The 23,017-nt window shown below is 42.6% G+C and overlaps 1 protein-coding gene and 2 long non-coding RNA genes across 6 annotated transcripts in view; 2 read left to right on the top strand and 1 right to left on the bottom strand.

Annotated features, from left to right (window-relative positions):
• The window catches only part of ZNF217 (zinc finger protein 217), a 33,383-nt gene extending 30,406 nt beyond the window's left edge, over positions 1-2,977 (bottom strand). Inside the window, exon 1 of one of the 4 annotated variants that reach the window (XM_081196073.1) lies at positions 2,489-2,977. The gene's annotated coding sequence lies outside the window, so the exon portion shown is untranslated. Of the gene's footprint in view, positions 1-345; positions 405-656; positions 749-1,777; positions 2,302-2,488 lie in introns of those variants that run through there. The other 3 variants (XM_081196071.1, XM_081196070.1, XM_081196072.1) reach the window with 3 other exon arrangements.
• Positions 2,978-3,006: 29 nt separating this feature from the next.
• LOC308588405 lies at positions 3,007-4,964 on the top strand. The gene is made up of 2 exons (XR_014008718.1): positions 3,007-3,088; positions 3,810-4,964. It is a non-coding gene; the product is annotated as an uncharacterized lncRNA (long non-coding RNA).
• Positions 4,965-13,994: 9,030 nt separating this feature from the next.
• On the top strand, positions 13,995-22,758 carry LOC308588458. The gene is made up of 2 exons (XR_014008787.1): positions 13,995-14,173; positions 22,510-22,758. It is a non-coding gene; the product is annotated as an uncharacterized lncRNA (long non-coding RNA).
• Positions 22,759-23,017: the final 259 nt, after the last annotated feature.

The raw sequence follows: 23,017 nt of genomic DNA, 5'->3' as shown, positions 1-23,017 counted from the left end.
TTTTTTTAAAAAAAAAAATGTGTACACACACACACACACACATATATATATATACTGTATACACACACACAATTTGAGGTGGGGGAGAAATAACTCTGCAACGCCCCGGGGCAATTAGATTCCGCAGAAGCAGCATTCAAAATGAAACTGACAAAAACGGATCAATAAACTTTTCATTAGCAAATCTGAAGCCCCCCCTTCCACCCGCCCCCCCCCCCAAACCATGAGCAAAACACATTGCAAACCTTTCCTCCAGGAACATCCCTGACTCACAAAGAAGATCCTTCCTCTTCCGCCCACCTCCTCCTCCTCAAGATCGACATATCGAGTATTGAAAACAAATACCTATGTCTCTAATGGAAGTTTCAAACCTCTACTTGGATGGCAGAGAAAGAAGGAAGGGAGAGAGAGAGAGAGAGAGAGAGAGAGAGAGAGAGAGAGAGAGAGAGAGGCTGCAAGCCAGAAGAGACGAGGCAGAAATCACACACAGCAAGAAGTTTAGAGGAAGCGAGGCTAATCTTCCCCTTCCTCATCTATTTATCTTCCTCCCTTTTGGTGGGTGGGAGGGGTGCAAAGAAAGAGGAAGAAATATAGCATAACGACGAGACCTTTAAAATGGGGTGCTTTTTTTGAGGGGGGAGGGAGGTTTCTTTTACCTGCTGCTGATCTTCCTCTGCCTAGTGGTGGCTGTTGGTAGGAAGAAGATAAAAACTGACACAACAGGAGTTGCTGCGTTTGAATGAGAAAGAAGAGAGGGAGGAGGGATTCTTGTGGGAGGAGGAAGGAGGGCTATTGGGAGTTAGCTTTTTTTTTTAAGGCTGGTTGCGTGAGCTACAGCCACACACACACACACACACACACACACACACACACACACACACCTGATCCTTTTGGCTTTTCTCTTCCTGATACCATTTGGGGAAAAGGAGGATTTGGGAGAAAGGTTAAGGGAGGGCATTTCCCAACAAAAGTCATTGGAGGAGGAGAGATGCTGCAATGAGGGCACTGCTGGAAACCACCAGTCTTGAAAAGGGATGGGTGGGAGAAGAGTTAGGTGTATGCAAGCACACACCTGTCCACTTTTACTGGGGAGGGGGCGATTCCTCCCCAATTCAACTGCGATGAATTACCGTAATGTGCCACCTTTTATGTCCCAGGGTTTAGCAAGGATGCTTGTGAAAGGACATTTCATTTGCTTACTTTACATTAAACATGTATATACTGCTAGTTCCAAAAGGAATGAAAGAGGAACATGAAAACATAAACAATCACACACTAAAATGCTGATTAAAGAGTACATACACATGATCATCCCATTGCCATAGTTTTATCCATAATTCCCTACAAAATTTCAGGACAGGATTATTACCCCTCCCATATAAAATGCTTTTTAAAATGTCTACATGCACTCCCCAATTATTTTAAATTGTAAACATCTTCATCATCATCATTTTACTTGTATGCCATCTTTCCATGGTTAAAGCAATGCTCAAGGCAGCTTACAACCTGACAAGATTTACATAGTTACCAACATAACAAAAGTCTTAAGTAATAAATAAAACACATCAAAAAGTACACAACCAAATGGAAAACACATAAATCATAAAATCTAAAACTAAGAATATTCCTTGAAGCAAGGAATATTATTATTATTATTAAAATTAGTAAGCCACTTTTCCATGTAAATATGCTTACGACAGAATCAATGCATCATTACCATAACAATCAAATACTAAGCCGTTTCAAAACTTATCTAGGATGCTGTTAAGCGGCATACCCACTACCATGTCGCAAGGCTTTGCTGAGATCCACTGAGGCCCTATGTAGCAAACAGTCCTTGGCACAACTACTAAGACATTTAAAAAAACAAACCTACAGAACACAATGGGATTTGTGGACGCATGCGCCCAAAGGTTGCGGCCTAAACCCCTAATCCCATAACTCAACACCTCCTTCCAGAGATGCCTCGTTCCTCATCAAACACACTTGAGCAACAACAAAATAGTGGGATTATAACATATATTGAGGCACCAGGCAAAAAACGTTTCTGTATAACCAGGGCCTTTGGCTGAAAGAAATATTCTAAAGTCTTTGAAAGGTGTTTGTGGGAGGTAGGGGTGTGTGTGTTGGTTCGTTACACATTTTGTGTTCTCCTTTTGTATTTTGAAGTTGCGACCCGCCCTGTGATCTTTGGATGAAGGGGCGGAATACAAATTTAATAAATGATGATGATGATAACAATTCCACAACGCAAAGTGCCAGCTCTGAAGGCAGTAATTCTGTTATTTTAATCCCTCTGGATGAAAGCAGGGGGCGGGTGGGGGCGGAATCCTTAAAGCACAGTCCTATCCCCGTCTACTCAGATAAAAAAAACCCCATTGAGTTCAATGGCATTTACTCCCGGGGCAGTGGTTACAAAAGCGCGGCCTAACGTTTAGTGGTTTGCCCATGGGCACATCCTCTGGAGAAAGGGGGGGAGGCTAGTCACCTTCGAGAGGAAAAATGACCCTCGAGCCATAATCCCCATGGTCAAGCACACAAAATCCCACAGAGAAAGGGTCTATTTCAGTGGCCTTGCAGGTTCCCTTCACAGTGACTCGCCCGAGCTGAGGAGCTGGCTTGTCGCCATGGCGGCCCACTCGGCTAGGCCTAGCCTCGTCGTCTGCCCCGCAGCGGGCAGGGCGCTTCGGCCTCCTCCGCTCTTCCCTTGCCCTCGTGGCGCCTTAGCCCCAGCAGCTCGGAGGAGGGAAACGAGAGATGAGGCCGCCGCGGCCTGAGGAGATCTAGGCACACGCGCGCGCGCGCCAAGGAAAGCGGTTGGGCCTGAGGGCGGGAAGGAGAAGAAGGAGTTGTTGGTGATGGGGCTCTTTCATCTAGGGCGGAGATGGGGGCATTTTAATAAAGTTTCCAGAGAGAGAGAGAGAGACCACCCTCCTCCTTAGTCTGTGACAGCAGAGGACAACGAAGGGGCCTTGGGTGGGGTGGGGTGGGGGCACCTTAAAAGATTCAGCAAAATTTACCGTGGAGTCGGCTTCCGCGGGCTGCAGGTCGCTTCGCTTCTGCCGTGGGGATGCGGCGAGTCTCTCAGGCAAGACTAGTCGTGGCGATAAAGAAAAAGCGTTATAGCGAAACAAAGCGTTATAGCTATTTATCTTCCTCCTCCCCACCCCCATAAATTTGAGGAGGGTTTTGGAGAGAAAATGTGTGGGTTTGTTTTGGGGGGCGGGCCAAAGATTTCAGACATGGAATGAAGAACAAGGGAAGTGAGGAAGTTATGAGGCCAAGAAAAAATGCTTTCGGTTTAGCTGTGGGAGGCAGATACATTTGTTTTATACAGTATTTATTTACTGGTCAGTGTTGTCGGACCTCCCCACTATGTGCAGTCACACACCCACCCCTTAATCTGGCACATTGAGTTGTGCATGGGGCAGCACCCTCACAGGCTCTCACGCTTGTGACGTAAGTTAGGCCTGCTGTGGGGAACTGTTGCCCCCCAGATGTTGCGGGGGGGATATTCCCTATTCATCTGTGAGGCCAAAAACTAGTGTCTTATTGGGCACTTATCCAGGTCATGGGGGTGGATCTCCCCAGCATTACCTGCAACCCTCTGCTCTCTGATATATTATTTAATAGTTATAAAACTCTATTTAAGCATTTGAAATGCCTCGCATTATCTTGGTAAGGCTAGTATTATTATTTCCAAATGGCAGATGAGGTCCTCAGGTTGAGTGATAGAAGTTTGTCGAATAGCATGGCTTCATTTGCCCCAGCTGCAATATAACATGTCTCTCCCATGTTGGTCTCTACAGCCTCTACAACGCTGTAATTCACCAGCAGTTTGACTTTACCCCGGATGGCGCACTCTTCCATTGTCTCCCGAGACAGATGGATGGCAACCATGACTGGGGTGAGATTTGAACTCTGGACTGCCACATAAAGTGCAGCAAAACAAAGTGCTATCACTTTATGGGGTGGTGCGTGTCTCTCATGGTGCTGTTTAAAATTGGTGCATGTGAATCAAAAAAGGCGCTGCTATTACTTTTTTAAATGTGTCCCTATTTATTCAGTGCATTTTAAGTGGTGTAAGAATTCATTTAAAAACAATGGAGGACCAGCAAGAATAAAGGGACTGAGCAATATGTAGGAGAAATAATGGTCACAACTGTGGGGAGGAGAATGGAGTTCTGTAATTTACTCCTTACTTTGACAATTTAGTCAGATAGAGCAGTACATTTCTAGAGCAGGCCATGCATTGGGGCTGAGCTGTTGTACCTCATCAATCAAAACAATAGCTTTCAAGGTTGCTTTGGAATAGTGACTAAGGTTATTAACAAAAGTTGAGTTGTTTCTTTATCAGTGCAAGTACATTTTGAGCAAACTCTTTTTCTCTCTGTGTATGTAAATTTCTTCTTTAAATAGTGAAGAGGACACTACTGTAAATTTTACTTTGTTTCTTCTATCTGACTTCCTTTGGCATAGTTTAGGTTAACAGGCACCCAACAACTGCAGCATTCTGTAAATTTGAAATAATAGGCATTGTTGTTTTGATCTGCCCTCCAAGGCTACTGGAGCAACAATAAACAGCAGCTGTGCAATTTTGGAAGACTGTGTTTTACGGTAATGTTGTATCCAACACTGTTACTGTCTTTACCTATTGGAATCTTGGAAGTGTGGCAGTCAGGCTGCATTTATTTAGAATAGATTAACACTTTCCCACACATATCAATATAAGGATGAAACAAAAGAGCAAAGACAGATATTTTCCTGATGACTGCCTAGCTTTAGATCTTTGAACACACATCTACCCACTCAGTAAGGTGAGGCTGCACTTTAAAAGGACAAGCTGGTTTTTGTGCTGTACTCTTCCCGTTTTTCCAGCAGCCCATCCCCATACATTTTCCCCAGCCAGGCTCACTTCTGGCATTAGAAGCCACAAGTACAGAGCTCAGATAGGCAGATAGAAGCTGTTTTGATGCACCAAAAATACATCTGTGCTTTCCAGCTGTATTCTAGTAAGAGCTGTTTGACAATGGCATGAACTTACTTGGGAGGTTGTGTACTCCCCTTCCTTGGAGGTTTTTAAGCAGAGGACAGATGGTCATCTGTCAGGGATTCTTTAGTTGTGACTCCTGCATTCCAGGGGGTTGGACTAGATGATCCTTGGTATCCCTTCCAGCTCTACAGTTCTATGGTGATGATGATATAGATGCTATGCTGCCTCAGGACTGCTGTGGTAGGTATAGAAATATTTGTGGTATAGAAATATTTTAATAAAAAATAAGCAAATAAGGCACTTTGCTCCCAGTTCCACATAGAGAAGCCTGCCACACTGGCAGCTGAACTGTATAGCAGTACCTCAGGTTACAGACGCTTCAGGTTATGTGATTCCGGGTTAAAAATTAGTGGCATCCCTTTGGCATTTCCCCTCCAGACCAACTTGAATCCAAATTAGAACTAAAGAATGACCTGGCTATGTTTTAAGCCAGTAATGTGTACACAGCCTATGTACCCTGCATATTAAAGCACATTATCCTCTTTGGCGACCTTCTCTGTGCAACCAGGTCACTGGCACTGGCTGAGTGTGCATGTTTTGTCTGCACTGGAATGTCGTCTCCAAGCACCTCACGATAGGCTTCCTCCCTAGAAATGAATGTCATCCATTAATTTCTAATGGATAACGTGCACACTCAGAGTCACCGTGAGGTTTTGCTAATGTACTGTGATGTAACAGAATTCAGTGGGAATTTCTGAGATCTGAGCCAACTCTCTGAGCAGAACTCCACCCTGTCACCTGCACATCCCTGGTCCAGGTTATGTTTCATAACAGTGTTACCAGATACATAACAATTCCTGTTCATATATAAGACTGTTTGATTGATTGATCCCCTGCTCTTAAGCCAAAAGGGCACCTAGAGTCTATTGCAAGACAGTCCCTGTTCTCAGCCTTGCATTTCGGATGACACAACAAAAAAGGAAAAAGGGATGTGGAGGGAGGAGAAAGAAAGCAATCTCAGACACCCATTCTCAGAATTTCACTTCTTATAAGGACTAGCCGCAATGGAAACTTCTTGTTGAGGAATAGCTGCAGGCAGATGGTCTCTTAGCACAATTATTCAGGGCTTCTTAGTGAAAAAAGCAGCACAGAAGGAATTTCCTCTTGTGTACAGGAAGACTCAGGCAAGATCATTGCATGGGAGAATGTGCTGGAGACTTTTATTTTTTCCTAGTTTGCTACTGACATTGCCCCAAGCAGGGACAAAGGAGAGTTCTGATCCTGTGTTCTTTCTCCTCTAACCACCCACAATATTTACATTCCTCTCTTTAGTGGAGGAAAAGGTTCACAAAAAATGAATTTAAAATTAGCATAAAAACCTAAAAAGAATACATAAAAACCAGAATTTGGTGTATGTAAGACAACAGCAAACAGCAAACCCTTGGCACACTATGCTCCCCAAATATCCAATGGATTTTAAATTATATATACATTTGCCTCTGTTTGAAAAACAGCAAAAGAAAAAGAGAAGTGGACCTCCTGTGGGTCACCACTGAGAAAGCCCTACAGCGGAGAGCAGAATGTAGATCAAAATCTACTGCTAAGAGTTCTGGGAGCTTTGCAGTAGATCAGCAAGGGATTTGCAGTAGATCTAGCAGTACTGCTAGGGAAGTGATGAATGAGAAGTTAAAGTCCCCACCCCCACCCACAGAGAGATATAAAAGAACATAGGAGGAGGAGAATCTTTAAACTATTTAGGCGCAGGGAGAAGCTTGTGGCCACAAAGAGGAGGGGGATAGAAGGAAACTAAAGTTGGTGAGTGAGTGTGTATGAGGTTCTAGCTATCAGAAAACAAGAATCTGTAGGCTTTGGGATAAATATCTAATATCAGTAATCTGGCAACACTGGAGTGTGACAGTATCTTGGGTGATAAAGAATGCGAGAAAAAGAGAATGCTGGGAACTGCAATTATGTAGACAGATAAGAGTACTCCCCTGAATTTGGGAGGACTGCCTTGGACTAACAACAGCACTAAACCATGCAGTATGAGAAGCTGCACAGGGCACAGGCAGAGGCTATGATTGAGGCACGACCATGTATCCTCAGACAGGAACAAAAGGAGCCTGTGTGACTCAGTAAAAAAGGGAACCATTTTATATCCTTAGCTTTGGGATCAACACAGTGCTCATCCTTGTAACCACTATGCAATGTTTTCCATAGTATCCCTGCCCTGTTCCTGCAAATACAGTTTATCATTCCATTAGCAATTTATAACTAGTGTCAACTAAGCATTGCATAGCCTTTGCCTGCTTGCTTTTGGAGGTTAAAATGTGATTTAAGGAGAAACTCGGAAGCTTCAGGGTTATCCTTTGTCAAGTTGTAGCTTGGGCACGCTACAGATTGCACCATGGAAACCTTGTTTATGCTTGCATATCTTTACACGGACTCAAAACTCAGAAGGCACACATAATTTTGATCACTTGGGTGGTGTGGTGTAAACGAATGCTGCTGTTAGTAGTACTATGCAAATGGAATGTGTTGTTCACTGGGGATTAAACCTGACATACCAGTTCTTGGAAAACTGTATTCAGCTTTGAATCACCATTCAGAGTGGTCAGTAGGAAGTGTCATGCAAACCCCACATAATTTTACTATCTCACTTATATACTTTTCACTTTTAAGTTTTAGCTCATGGATTCATGAGATCCTTGGCTTTCATGCAGATTAAAGACTCAAGGTTGTTGCGTTCCTGACTGAGGAAACAAATTTGGAAATATTGTTTAAAATCTGTATGTTTCATCATGTATTTTAGGAAGGGATGGTGTTTTCCCTGGTTCTTTAATGTTGGACAGTGAGAGTCCTGGGCTGAGGGTGCATTAATTAATTTTGCTGGTTGGGTATTTTGGTAGAAAACAGAAGCTAGTTTTACAAGCTCTTACAAAATAAAATGTAGCTCCATTATAATAGATGAAACACATTATGGTGACCGACGTATTTTTGTACACCATCCCAATCTCTGAGCAATGTGCCATTCCAAGAGTTCCAGGTGCATTCCTGGGGGTTGTGTTTCCTTTTGGGAATGAGGCACAGAGAAGACTGGTGTCCTTATGATGGTTTATTTACACATATATACAATCTGAGCCTGCGATGTATGAGTCATAGTATTAAAATACCAAAAGGATATTGTTTCTCCCATATCCACAGTCTTGGATTCAAGCAGAAATCAGCCATTACTCACTCTCTGCATTTCCAGCCTGCAGTTTTCTCCTCTAGATCACATCACACATACGCTGGCTTCTCACTATAAAAGTAAAGGTAAAGGGACCCCTGACCATTAGGTCCAGTCATGGCCGACTCTGGGGTTGCGGCGCTCATCTCGCTTTATTGGACAAGGGAGCCGGCGTACAGCTTCCGGGTCATGTGGCCAGCATGACAAAGCCTCTTCTGGTTAACCAGAGCAGCTCACAGAAACACCGTTTACCTTCCCTCCCGAGCGGTACCTATTTATCTACTTGCACTTTGACGTGCTTTCGAACTGCTAGGTTGGCAGCAGCAGGGACAGAGGAACGGGAGCTCACCCCATCGCGGGGATTCAAACTACCAACCTTCTGATTGGCAAGTCCTAGGCTCTGTGGTTTAACCCACAGCGCCACCCACATCCCTTCTCACTATATTTATTGCTAAATAAATATATATAATTCAACCAGTCTTCCAACAGGTATTGAAGTGTAAGTTGCTTTATGAAAATGAGTAGGACCCCAGCTATCTAAAGGACACAAGTTCAGGGCTACATATGGCAAACCGCCACATATCTTTAAGGCATTTCTAGGATGAAGAGTCCCCTCTGCTCATGCTTTGCTGTTTAATAAAATATGCAATTTACATATTCAGAAGTTAGGGGATTTTGTTAATACACTCTTAAAATATATCACAGATATCACATTGATGCACTCATTAATCCTATTTGGTGGTATTCAATTAAGTTTTACCCAGAGCAGACCCCATAAGGTTGTTAGGTTCATTAATTTCAATAGGTCCACTCTTGAGTAAAACCTAGTTGAATACCACCCATTATGTTTTGCTGATTGGTTCCATTAGTCATGGAGATGTACAGGGCTTCATAGTTCTGCTCATTTTAATACATGGGAGGCATCAATATGTACAAATATGCTAGTTCTCTTCTTTTGCCTTCCTTTTGTATCCACCTTTTAACAGTTGTTGCAGCAACTTATTTCTTCAGTATAAATAAAAACCATGCACAGAAGGGACAGAGAGGGTAAACTTTGTGCTGTTATTTGTCAGATCAACCCACCACTTCCAACTTAAAACAACAAGCCAGGAGACTAGAACAGTACTGTAGCTTAAGGGCTGGGAGAAACTTCTTATCTGTCCTGCTTACTAATAGGTATTTTAAATTACTACTTGCCCTTTTCAGATTATACATAAGTACAATAAGTGCATATGTGAATTTCAGTTTATAGTTTGAAAGATCAAACTACTTATATTAGTATATTTGTATAGAATGTATTGACATTCTGAAGTGTTTCACAGGGATTAAACAAATCATGTTCCTGAAAAAAAAAAAAGGTTTTCCTTCTCCTCTCCTCCCCTTAAGGTTTATATGTATACGGCATTAATAAAAGTATTGTTTAAATACTAGTAATGCATGTCCAAGTTGTATACCTTTCTTATTGCCTATGTGATCACAGGTTGTTGCCCATTGTCATGTGTTTTTTTTAAAAAAGGTATAATTAAATAATAGTATTAAAGTGCTAACTTACACATTACACATTACATAGGGTAGCAAAATTAGGTGGGGGGGATCAAATATTTTATCAAATAAATAACTTGCCTAAGGGTCCTCTAAAACTGGGATAAAAGTGAATGTGATAAAACTGTAAATGGAATATGATTAAGTATTAATACTGATTTGGAACTGGTATTGCTCCTTACTTTGCAAATCCTAAGTGAGGCTGTTAAGCACTTCCAAAGTTTTGCCAGCTGGCGCTGACCAAAACTTCCACCCACCCATTTTCCCCGAGCCACTAGTTTCAGGGAGGGGGTGTTTATACCAGTTCTAAGCTGATATGGGTGGTAGTGGGTGGGCCCTGACACTGGGGACTCGCCAGAGAACCCCACTTCTGTCCCACCTCCCATAAGACCACATTACAAAGCCTAATGCCAGCTACCACTGGTACTTAAAGCTAAGCTCAGGGATCTTCTCTCTGCTAGTTGTGGGGCACAATCCTGATTGCCTCCAGCCAGCATATCTGGGGTTAGGATTGTTCTGATAGGAACACTAAATGTCACAGTGTGCCTGTGTGTGTGCTCTTTATATATTAAATATGACCATTATTGTAAAAACACCCTATTCCAAAAGTTCCATAGGACATATTGTTCAGAACTCTGCAGCTGCACCAGGAAAGTGTGTGTGTGTGTGTGTGTGTGTGTGTGTGTGTAAAAAGAGAGACTCTGCCCCAGATACCTATGTTAATTAATCTCACATGCCTATTAGTATGACCAAAAGATGGGAGGATAAACAGGATTCTGTTTGGAGAAGTCTACTGTATTAAAGTCTTCTAGGTAGAAACGATCTTCATTTGCAGTTCTCAGGAAGACTGGGGGATTCTTTGCTTGTTTCTGAGCTGTTTCAATTTTAACTCAGTGGCAAGTGGAATAAGGAAATGCAAGCACACAGGTTGGTTGAGTCCTGCAGATTTCTTTCTTTTTGCCTCTGTTAAGGATATACACAGTAGTATGTTTACAGGAAGTGATTGCTATGCAGACAGTTTGCCATTCTTGATGTGGTAGCAGATTTGACTAATAGACTCACATGATTACATTTACAAAACTGTAGACAAGAGCTCTGATGAGAAGGCTCCAAGTCACTGCATTCTTGAACCATCAGCTAATCACATGATTAACTGCTTTCTCCTCTGTATTATGCTCTTCTTTCGTGGTGATCAGTAAACAGGCATAGGACTTTCAAAACCCTCCCTGCCGCTGGAATGTGATCCACAATTTCATGAATGCTGTGCCAAAATCTGCCCTACAATTACTCAATAGTTATCTTCCCTTGCACACAAAAAAAGTCTTCAATTTTTCTGCCTCACTTTCAGGATGCTTTAGGATTTCAGTAGATGTTGTGTTTTGAGTTTACCTTAGCATTGCAAAGTGGCACAGGATTGTGGGTTGTGCTTTTTTCGCTCCAGGGAATGGTTCTCCAAGACTTAGCAGCATACCAGGCTCCCCATGCTTGCAGATGTGAAAAAAGTCCCATGAGTGCAGCTACCTCCCTCTGTCTCCCTCTGCACATTCACTTTACTTAAACGTGTTAATTAATTGTATTGCTTTTAAATATTTTTATGTTGTTGTACACAGCTCTTAATGGGAAAGAGCAGCATATAAATACTTGTATAAATAAATAAAACAACCCACTCTTCATTGCTCACACAATCCCAGAGCGGGGGGCACCATCTTTGCCAAACATTTTAGCCACTTTAGCCCTGTTTTTACTCCCTTTTTGAACTCCAAGGTGAATAATATATTTATCTAACAACATTTATTTACTGCTTAATTGTAATGAAACCTCGAAGCTGTTTGCCCCCCAACTAAATAAATATAACAATAAAATTACCAGTAAAATAGGCAGTTAAAAACAAGTAAACAAGTATTTAAAATATCAAACCCCCCCCAACAACTCAGTAAACTAAATCCAGATTAAAACACATGTTAGCTTCTACATGTCTGGCAGGCTTGCCTAAGTAAAAATGTTTTTAGCTGGTGCTAAAAAGAATACAGTGAAGGCGCTACCTGATATCAATAAGCAGGGAGTTCCAAAGTGTGAGTGCTGCCACACTCAAAGTTTGATTTCTGGGAAGGGTGCAGAATGTAGACCTCTGGTGAGGTGATGTGTAGGATGAAAGAAAGGTCATATCCACACCGTCCATTTAAAGCAACCTTATTACAAAACCTCTCAGCTACCTCAAAGATAAACACATAAAAGCAATATCCTTCCCCAACCATAATTTTCTCTCCCATTTGATAATTTTCAAATGCAATTTTTTAAATTAATTGCTGGGAAATGGTCCCCCAACCATACCCACAGGGGAAAAAATTCACCACAGCACTATTCTCATAGATCTATCACTATTGTTTAGTTTATTATAAATAAAAAGAAGTGCAATAGAGATCTTCCATTTCACGACCACCCTGAAAGTTAAATTCAGTTATTTTTTTATTATTATTACTGTATTATCATTATTATTACCATTATTATGTCCTTCACCCTAGGGTTCCAGAGCAGGTTAGAAGACTTTGAATCGCAACATTAAAAGCAGTTTAAAACAAATTACACACAAGATCTCAAGAATAGGGTAGGTCCTTAAAAATATACATCTCAACGATCAAAGGCCAGGATAAAGAGGTGCATCTTCAGAATTTGCTGTGGGGAGAGAATTTCACAACTTAGGGTCTGCTATCCCAGATTCTAAGGGCAGTGGAACTATCAAGAAGGCCTCCCTCTGGTGAGTGAATTTCATGGCAGCACAGGATTTGGACCTGGATCCCAAAGCACCGTATTTTTTGCTCTATAAGACGCACCAGACCACAAGACGCACCTAGTTTTTGGAGGAGGAAAACAAGAAAAAAAAATTCTGAATCTCAGAAGCCAGAACAGCAAGAGGGATCGCTGTGCAGTGAAAGCAGCAATCCCTCTTGCTGTTCTGGCTTCTGGGATAGCTGCGCAGCCTGCATTCGCTCCATAAGACGCACACACATTTCCCCTTACTTTTTAGGAGGGGGAAAAGTAAGTCTTATAGAGCAAAAAATACGGTAATCACAAACATGCCAACCATTACACCAACTTGTTCACTTCTCTTTTGATCCCCCTGTAACATACAGCAGAATTCTTATTCTCCTCCCCTCTGTAGTTTCCTTGAATCATCTGTGTCTTTTACAAAATGTGTGGACTGTGGAAGAAAGTCCATGCTTTGTTTTTAAAGGGCTGTACACTTTACAAACATGTAGTTATCAAATTTTGGCAGCAGCGGTGCAGTCTAATGTACTCTAGGTTTCATGATTGTCACGTGCTTTCTTCTCGCAGCTGATAGGGGAGTCATTCGAGTTATTTCTTGTTTGCTCATTACAGCAGAGCCAACGGCAAAGGTGCTGATAAATTTACTTCTAGTACTTCCTCTGCCAGTGCATTGGCTTTAAAAATGAGACTTTAAAAAACTGCTTTGCTCCTGCAAGAGATTCCAAACTTTGAGGGTTACCAGGGCTCAGCAAGTGTGTGCTTCATTCCGTTTCTGTTTTGTATAATTGGTGTTTTTTTAAAAAATATATATAAACAAATCCAAGCCAGATAATCTAATTTAGAGAGCAATCCTGACCCACATGGATGTTAATGGCTGGGGTGGGGGTTAGTATGAAGCATTGCTGATGGAGGACTGTGCTGCTGCTGCAGAAGCAGGACCTCCACCAGAGTACAGTGGTACCTCAGGTTACATACACATCAGGTTACATACGCTTCAGGTTACAGACTCCGCTAACCCAGAAATAGTGCTTCAGGTTAAGAACTTTGCTTCAGGATGAGAACAGAAATCATGCTCTGGTGGCCCGGCAGCAGCAGGAGGCCCCATTAGCTAAAGTGGTGCTTCAGGTTAAGAACAGTTTCAGGTTAAGAACGGACCTCCGGAACAAATTAAGTACTTAACCCGAGGTACCACTGTAGATGGAAAGCTACTAATTTAGCCAGAATTGGGTCCCAAAATGGGGTGTTTAAGGGACAGAATTAGGCTGGCCAGACCCCTCCCCAAGACTTGCCCTCCCCTCCAAAGGAGCCCTGTCACCATGACCAGCAGGAGCCAACACTGTTTTCAATACATCATTAACTCTTCACTCTGATCACCCCATGGCACTGTTAGGATAGTTCTAAGAATAAAGCAGTTCAAAGTATCAATATTCACTTGGATAGTCTCAAAATTATTGTTCATGCTGATATTTTTGCCTCTGCAAGTTTTCTAAAAACCTTTTCCTGATTAAAAAAAGTATATTTCTAATAATACACCAGTTTGGTGGTTTAAAGCAATACAGGAACAGTTTTAGCCTACGTTTATATGCCTTTCCTTTCCCAAATTGTGGTCTGTGGACCACCAGTGGTCTTCAAGCTATATTCAGGTGGGGTGTGGTATGTCTGCATTAAGCAATAATATTGATTTTTAATTGTATTTTAATTGTTTATTCTATTTCTTATGTAAGAACATAAGAAGAGCCTACTGGATCAGGCCAATGGCCCGTGTAGTCCAGCATCTTGTTCTCACAATGGCCTGTGGGAAACTTGCAAGCAGGACATAGAATTCTCATACAATATAAGAAATAAAAGAAGCAGTAAAATACGCTGAAAAAATCATACAGCATCTACCATAGCACATTGCAATTGATACAACAGGCAGACAAATCACGTGGGGGTGGGGAGTTTGGTAACCACTGATCTAAGACAAAATGTACAACACATCCATCAATTATATGCAAATTCTTTCTACCAGATGCACCTTTAATGCGGCCTATAATTGAACAAACACTTCCCAAAGAATTATGCAAAAGATCTGCAGCTATATTTTACAGAGAAGTTCATTAACCTTTTCAGATCTGGGCTTATATCCCTTTTGTGCAACACTACCAAATGGATCATACCTATATTTATACCAGACAATGATGTGTTTTAACAGTGTATCCTCAGTGGTTCTGCACAGCTCAATGGCATTCAATGCCATTGGCCAGCGTTTCTTGTATCTACAAACGGAAACAAGGGATAAAATAATTCTCCCTTCTCCATTACTTGTCCATTGTTTTCAGGTGAAGCAATGCATAGGCTCATGTTCACCCAGAAATAATGCTGGAAGAAAATATTTCACATTTGAAAAGAAAGCTAAACAAAGTTTTGAACGTTGACTGCTTCACACAAAAATCCAAAACCTGTTCTGCTCCTATGGAGGTTAATGACAACTTGAGTATCATCTTCGGAGCATTAAAATATAAAGGTGAAGACAGGCTGGTAAATGAAGAAATGTTATTGCATAAGAAGAAGCAAATCTGGTTGAAATAATCCATCCTCTTATTCTCAAACATTTGTTAGTGGGATTAGTGGATAATTTTAGCCAATAAGATCCTTGCCCCTATTGATATTTTATAGGAGGAATCAGATTCTTAGGACACCCATTCCGTTTTCTCCACCTCACCCTAAAAAAACCACCCCATTCAGAGCCTAGTAAAGATAAATTTAATTCCAAATTTGTAAACTCCTAGGCTAAGAACTTGTTAGTTTGTCTTGAAATGTAGAGCTGTTTAACAATGCTGAAGCCAATTAGCCAAAAAAGGAAAGTAGCTTTTCTAAATGACTTTTCCTGTTTTGTTCCAGAAAAAGATATAAGTTGGTAGCTGCAATGAAATGTTGCAGTATGGGTGTCACCTTGTTCAGGGTTCAGTCATAACCTTTTCCAAGATAAGCCATTCCATTCCCCCTCATCTCTCAGTGGCCTCATAGTCACTTATTGCACAATTTTGAGGTCCCTCCCAAATCACCAGTTTATACTTACATAATTTTAATTTATTTGTTTATTTAAGGCAAAGATAGCAAAGACAAGTAGAACCTGCAATATGCTGAAAGCAGAATAGGTGTGGAACGATCTGTCAGTTTTGGTTCTCTCAGTTTTTCATCTTTCCAATCTTAAATTCAATTTTCCACATTTCTTTAACAATCTAGGAATAAATTCTCATGAAACTTATTGAGCATTTTATTATGAATTTCTCCTAATGGACACATTTTTGTATGCAGTTTTGACAAATGCACATATTTTCGCAAACAACTTTTACTAATATGACACATTTTGTATGTTCTTTTCACTAATATACCGGTATTCATTCATTTTTCAGCACACTTTCCCCTAATAGGTGCATTTTTGTTAACATCATTTGGTTGGAGAAGCTGCATTGAAAAAATTGGGATTTTGAAGGATGACTGTGTTTCAGTTCAGATTTTGTTTTGGAAAATTGAAATATGATAAATTAAGCTTTAAATGTGAACTGAATTGAATTCCTCATTCCGTCGGCTGGAGTTTCAGCCAACTAGCCATTCTGTCATGCTTCATGGGGTGCCCCAGTAAAATAACAGTGATGGAGGCTAATTGGGAAAGGTGAGCTAAGGAGGGCAAGCACCTGCCCCCCCCCAAATGTCTATGCTAGAATTTGCGGCTAGATTCTGCTGGGCTGAAGCTTGCAAGGTGCATGCACAGTCTTCTTTATTAAAAAAATTCCTTCCAGTAGCACCTTAAAGACCAACTAAGTTAGTTCTTGGTATGAGCTTTCGTGTGCATGCACACGAAAGCTCATACCAAGAACTAACTTAGTTGGTCTTTAAGGTGCTACTGGAAGGAGTCTTCTTTATTGTTATTATTTAATTAAAGGGACTTCCACTCACCTGGAGAGTTAAGCCTTCCACTTGCCACCTGGAGAGGGCCCGGGAAACCTGGAGACTTCAGGTGAGACCTGAAGATCTGGCAGCGCTAAAACATCCCATGCCGTCTCCTTTTCTAAGCACTACACATTTATGGGAGAGAAATAGAGGAGGAGGAGGAGAAATCTCAGGCACTTTATGTAAATAATAAAACACATTCTTGAATGAATTGGCAATTGACTGAAGACAGAACATAACTCACAGCCCAGTTTAGTTGAAGTAACAGGATTTAAACTACGGTATTTGGCACTTCTGCACTAAACACATTACTTGGAAGTAATCCTCACTGAGGATTCAGTGGCATTTATTGCCAAAGAAGTGTGATGAGAATTTAATCTGATTTGGGCTGTGATCCAAGTACTTCTGACCTACTGTGGCTGCCTAGATTTTTAAAGAACAAGGGAGGGGAGAGGAAGCCTTGATACACATTGTACACATGTAGAGTTCAGGTACATATTGTAGTGTCACCCAGTAGGGTGTTGTCCAGTGATTTAGAAACTGTGTTTGTGCTACACAACATATTAGAGGGTGGGGAATGTAAAACCTAAAAACAATGCATTGCGTAGTGCTATTTTAAGCATTCTGTGATTCTGGACTGTAGCTGAAAGTTATATGGTATGCCAGTTCACTTCTGGAGGGGCAGAATGACCACCTCCCACTTAACTCTCTAGATGATTAGACATTCTTGCTGTCCATAGTTTCAGGGTAAAAAAGATTGGTCGCAGCATCAGTTTTTATTTCTTTTGAAACTAATATCATACTCGTCTTTTATTCCTTTCTTAGTTAATTGCAGTTGCTGTTCCTGTCCTGTGAAAAGTACTGCAAAAATATCTTAAAACCCAGGATCTCTTTTTAACCTTTTGGAACACAGTACGGCAAAAATGTGCTGTTTGCAAGATTGTGCACATACGTAACAAAAGAAAAGGAGATCTATTGAAAATGGCCTATTGGCATGAGAGACTTGTTAAAGGCAGGCCTGGTTACTGGATTCCATGAGCTTCCAGGGTTTGTTCTCGAGATGAAAGATAGATTCATAGAATCTTAAGAGTTGGAAGGGACTCCAAAGGTCATCTAGTCCAACCCCCTGCAATGCAGGAATCTCAGCTAAAGCATCCATGACAGATGGCCATCCAACTTCTGTTTAAAAACCTCCAAGGAAGGAGAGTTCACCACCTCTCATGGGAGTCTATACGACTGCTGGACAGCTCTACCTGTCAGAAAGTTTTTCTGAATGTTTAGTCAGAATCTCCTTTCTTGCAACTTGAAGCTAGTGGTTCGAGTCCTACCCTCCAGAGCAGGAGAAAACAAGCATGCTCCCTCCTCCATGTGATAGTCCTTAAGATATTTGAAGATGGCTATCATATCTCCTCTCAGTCTCCTCTTTTCCAGGCTAAACATACCCAGCTCCTTCAAGTGCTTCTCATAAGGCTTAGTTTCCAGACCCTGGATCAGGGGTCTGCAAGGCTTACCTTGCCTGGGCCAGTTCACTGCCGCAGAGCCCCCTCTGTGGGCCAGATAGCGGGTGCGTGTGAGATTTCCAGTATCTGCATTTTTGCAGGTGCGATTTCCGGCGTCTGTACATGCGCAGACACGATTTCCAGCACCGCGGAAGCAAATCCCCATGCCACGCTGCACTGGTTTAGCGCAGCGCACTGGGACTCACTGAGCCAGCAGCTTGGTTCAGGGGTGGCTCGTGGGCTGGTAAAATGACCCCCATGGGCTGCTTGTGGCCCATGGGCCTTAGGTTGTTGATCCCTGCCCTTGATCATCTTTGTTGCCCTTGTCTGCACACATTCTTATCAACATCCTTCTTAAATTGTGGTGCCCAGAATTGGACACAGTATTCCAAGTGTGTTCTGACTGAGGCAGAATAGAGTGGTACTATTACCGTATTTTTCGCTCTATAAGACGCACCAGACGACAAGACGCACCTAGTTTTTGAAGGAGGAAAACAAGAAAAATAATATTCTGAATCTCAGAAGCCAGAACAGCAAGAGGGATCATTGCGCAGTGAAAGCAGCAATCCCTCTTGCTGTTCTGGCTTCTGGGGTAGCTGCGCAGCCTGCATTCGCTCCATAAGACGCACACACATTTCCCCTTACTTTTTGGGAGGGAAAAAGTGAGTCTTATAGAGCAAAAAATACGGTACTTCCCTTGATCTGGACACTATACTTCTGTTGATGCAGCCTAGAATAGCACCAGCATTTTTTGCTGCTGCATCACACTGTTGACTCATGTTAAGCTTGTTGTCGACCAAGACCCCTAGATCCTTTTCACATGTACTGGTAGTAAGCCAGGTGTCCCCCATCCTAGATTTGTGCATCTGGTTCTTCCTGCCTATCTGGTTCTTCCTGCCTACTTCCATTTGTCCCTACTGAAATTCTGGACACTGACAAACTGGAACGTGTTCAGAGGAGGGCAACCAAAATGGTCAAAGGCCTGGAAACGATGCCTTATGAGGAACGGCTAAGGGAGCTGGGCATGTTTAGCCTGGAGAAGAGGAGGTTAAGGGGTGATATGATAGCCATGTTCAAATATATAAAAGGATGTCACATAGAGGAGGGAGAAAGGTTGTTTTCTGCTGTTCCAGAGAAGCGGACACGGAGCAATGGATCCAAACTACAAGAAAGAAGATTCCACCTAAACATTAGGAAGAACTTCCTGACAGTAAGAGCTGTTCAACAGTGGAATTTGCTGCCAAGGAGTGTGGTGGAGTCTCCTACTTTGGAGGTCTTTAAGCAGAGGCTTGATAACCATATGTCAGGAGTGCTCTGATGGTGTTTCCTGCTTGGCAGGGGGTTGGACTCGATGGCCCTTGTGGTCTCTTCCAACTCTATGATTCTATGATTCTAAGTAAGTAAGTAAGTAAGTAAGTATGATTCTATGATTCATTTTGTTAGCTTGTGCCCAGTTCTCCTTTGTGATTTCCCCTTTCTTCCTTTCTTATACATGCCCTTCTTAACTCTCAGCTCATCTGTGAGTTCCTTATGCAGCCACACTGGGTTCTTAGAACCTCCCACTTTTCTTTCTTGTTGGTATAGAGGCAACTTACTTAATTTTATTTGTTTTTGTTTTGTGTATTTTAAATACTGGCTCGTTGACTTTCTGCATGCTTACGGAACTGCAAGTTAATAACTGCAATAAAATTGTGGAGAGTTTGGCCCTTATGACTCTTCACTCACCCTTTCTTCCCTGGCAGGGAGGGGTTCCATTTGGTGGTTTGCCCCAGGTGCCATAATGCCTCATGCTAGCCCTGGGTCATGGAAGCCTCAGGCTTTGAGAGTGCTGCTGCACGCAGTTCCTGCTTGCATGCTTCCCAGAGGCATCTGGTAATAATAATAATAATAATAATAATAATAATAATAATAATAATAATAATAATAATAATTTATTATTTATACCCCGCCCATCTGGCTGGGCCTCCCCAGCCACTCTGGGCGGCTTCCATAAAAACCAAAAATATAATAAAATATCACACGTTAAAAACTTCCCTGAACAGGGCTGCCTTAAGATGTCTCCTGAATGTCAGGTAGTTGTTTATCGCTTTGACATCTGCTGGAAGGGCGTTCCACAGGGCGGGCGCCACTACCGAGAAGGCCCTCTGCCTGGTTCCCTGTAGCTTTACTTCTCGCAATGAGGGAACCGCCAGAAGGCCCTCGGCGCTGGACCTCAGCGTCCGGGCAGAATGATGGGGGTGGAGACGCTCCTTCAGGTATACTGGACCGAGGTCGTTTAGGGCTTTAAAGGTCAGCACCAACACTTTGAATTGTGCTCGGAAACGTACTGGGAGCCAATGCAGGTCTTTCAAGACCGGTGTTATATGGTCTCGGCGGCCGCTCCCAGTCACCAGTCTAGCTGCCGCATTCTGGATTAGTTGTAGTTTCCGAGTCACCTTCAAAGGTAGCCCCACGTAGAGTGCATTGCAGTAGTCCAAGCGGGAGATAACCAGAGCATGCACCACTCTGGCGAGACAGTCCGCAGGCAGATAGGGTCTCAGCCTACGTACCAGATGGAGCTGGTAAACAGCTGCCCTGGACACAGATTTGACCTGTGCCTCCATGGACAGCTGTGAGTCCAAAATGACTCCCAGGCTGCGCACCTGGTCCTTCAGGGGCACAGTTACCCCATTCAGGACCAGGGAATCCTCCACACCTGCCCGCCTCCTGTCCCCCAAAAACAGTACTTCTGTCTTGTCAGGATTCAACCTCAATCTGTTAGCCGCCATCCATCCTCCAACCGCGTCCAGACACTCACACAGGACCTTCACCGCCTTCACTGGTTCTGATTTAAAAGAGAGGTAGAGCTGGTGTGAGAACGGAAGTAGATGGGCCACTGGCCCGATCCAACAGACTCTTCTTAGGCCCTTCTGCACCATAGCCTAAACAAATAGGTATTTACTGTATTTCTCCAACATGATATCAGCCTCTGGCCCAGCCCACCAGTGGTATGCGGTCTTTGGAAGGTTATCCATGGGGGAAGTTCAGCCCTTTTACTCTGAAAAAGGCTCCCCATCCCTGTTTTGTCTGCTAGGCTGTTTTATTTCCCATATTATTATTTTTTATTATATTGTGTTGCTAATTTTGTGGGTTATGCTGACCAGATAGGAAGGTAGGATGTGAATACCTCAAGAAATATGTAGCTAACTAACTAAAGTCACTTTGCTTGGCTTGGCTGACTTCGAGAAAGGGGGATAGTGTAATAAGAATAATAATGTGTACCATTACAGGACAGAAAATCCCTTTCTCTGAAGGTTTTACAGCATGGCATCATGAATGCCTGCCATTAGGAACACTGTCTCCCTTAGGTGGGGTTGGTAGGCAGCAGTTGCTGGGAAATCTCCCAAGTCATGGGCCTTCTGTTATCAGCCTCCTGGAAATTCTGTGAGTGCCACCCCCATGAAGCTTCCCGCCAGCCATGCAATGAACTGCCATCTCCCAGCTGACCTTTGTGGCTTTTGACCCTTTGGGGGGGGATGAGAGTTCATCAGCTGTCCACGAGACGGAAATCAGGCAAAGGATTTTTATAGGAAGTTGCACCCATTGACTGCACCAGTTTCTGAAATCATCCTTGCGCATCCTTTGAGGGTTTTTATTTATAATTAGGCAACATACACTTAACAAAAATAAATCCATACCATATGTTTAAAGCACCATGATCCCATTTTAAGCAGTCATAGTAAAGAATTCTAGGGAGTATAGTTTGATAAGAGTGCTGAGAGTTGTTAGGAGACTCTTATTCCCTTTACAGAGTTACAATTTCCAGAGTTCCCTGGGAAGAGGGACTGGTTATTAAACTACTCTGGGAACTGTAGTTCTTTGAGGGGGAATAGGGTTTTCTTAGCAATGTTCAGCACCCTTAAACTAGTTCTCAAAATTCTTTAGGGAAAGTCATGACTGTGTAACATAGTATCATAGTGTTTTAAATGTGTAGGGAGAATGTGGCCTCTGTCTACTGCTGCTGATACTGCATCTCTTTCACAATCTGGTTGTAATAAAAGGCTTGTAATGTGCAGTTTCCCTGCTCATTTGCAGAGAGTGCAGCAGTTGCCTCCGGGTGAGCGCAGGAGTGTCAAGCTACTCACCCATCTGCTAGCCACACAGGACTGCCACTGGGCCTTTGAGGCTACAAAAATAGAGGAGTGCAGCTAGCTAAATACTGCCCTGCATTGAACACAGTGGAGTGGACTGGGTTCATGGAGATGGAGAGAGTATATGAATCTGAGGCCATTTCCAGACAAGTTGTTTACTGAGCATTTGTTTCAGGGAGATTAGATGACACTGGCTATTGCACAAACGCTGCCTTTTCCCATCATTTCCCTTATTGCAAAAAGTCCATGGGGGGGGCAGATTTCATGGGGAATAGTTTGTACAACTTTAATTTGCTGGTATGTAATTGAATCCCACCCAAACATTGTGATGGCCTGAAAGCACCTTTTGATGTGGAGCTTTGTGTGCTGCCATTCCCATTCCCCCTTTTACCCCTCCCTTTTGTTGTTGTTTAGTCGATTAGTTGTGTCCGACTCTTCGTGACTCCATGGACCAGAGCACGCCAGGCACTCCTGTCTTCCACTGCCTCCTGGAGTGTCGTCAAATTCATGTTGGTCGCTTCTATAACACTGTCCAACCATCTCGTCCTCTGTCACCCCTTTGCATATTGGCCCTTTAAGAACTTCCAGAAGCAAAATCAACAAAGAGTCTTGGAGCATCTTTATGTCCACAGTTATTCCATAATAAAATATGTTAGGATGCTTCTGGCTGCGTGTTTATTGTGGGATCAGTGCAAGTCATGTAAACATTTTTTGGGGGGAGGGGGTTGCTTTTGCAGAGTCTGTACCCCCACCTTAATCTGGTTCTATTCTTTCCAGGAAAAATCTGATAAGTAAAAATATGCAAACCTGTTGCTAATATTTGCAATATCTCAAGGACCCCATTTTCAAATTAACTCCCCCACTCTGGAGTGCAGCCTTTATTGTTAAGGTGCTACAAGATTCTATACTGATTTTGCCCCCT

Source organism: Podarcis bocagei (assembly GCF_964188305.1).
Source record: "Podarcis bocagei genome assembly, chromosome: 5".
NCBI classification, from domain to species: Eukaryota; Metazoa; Chordata; class Lepidosauria; order Squamata; family Lacertidae; genus Podarcis; species Podarcis bocagei.
Note: the sequence above shows the minus strand (reverse complement) of the source record. Positions and strands in the feature narration are given on the sequence as shown.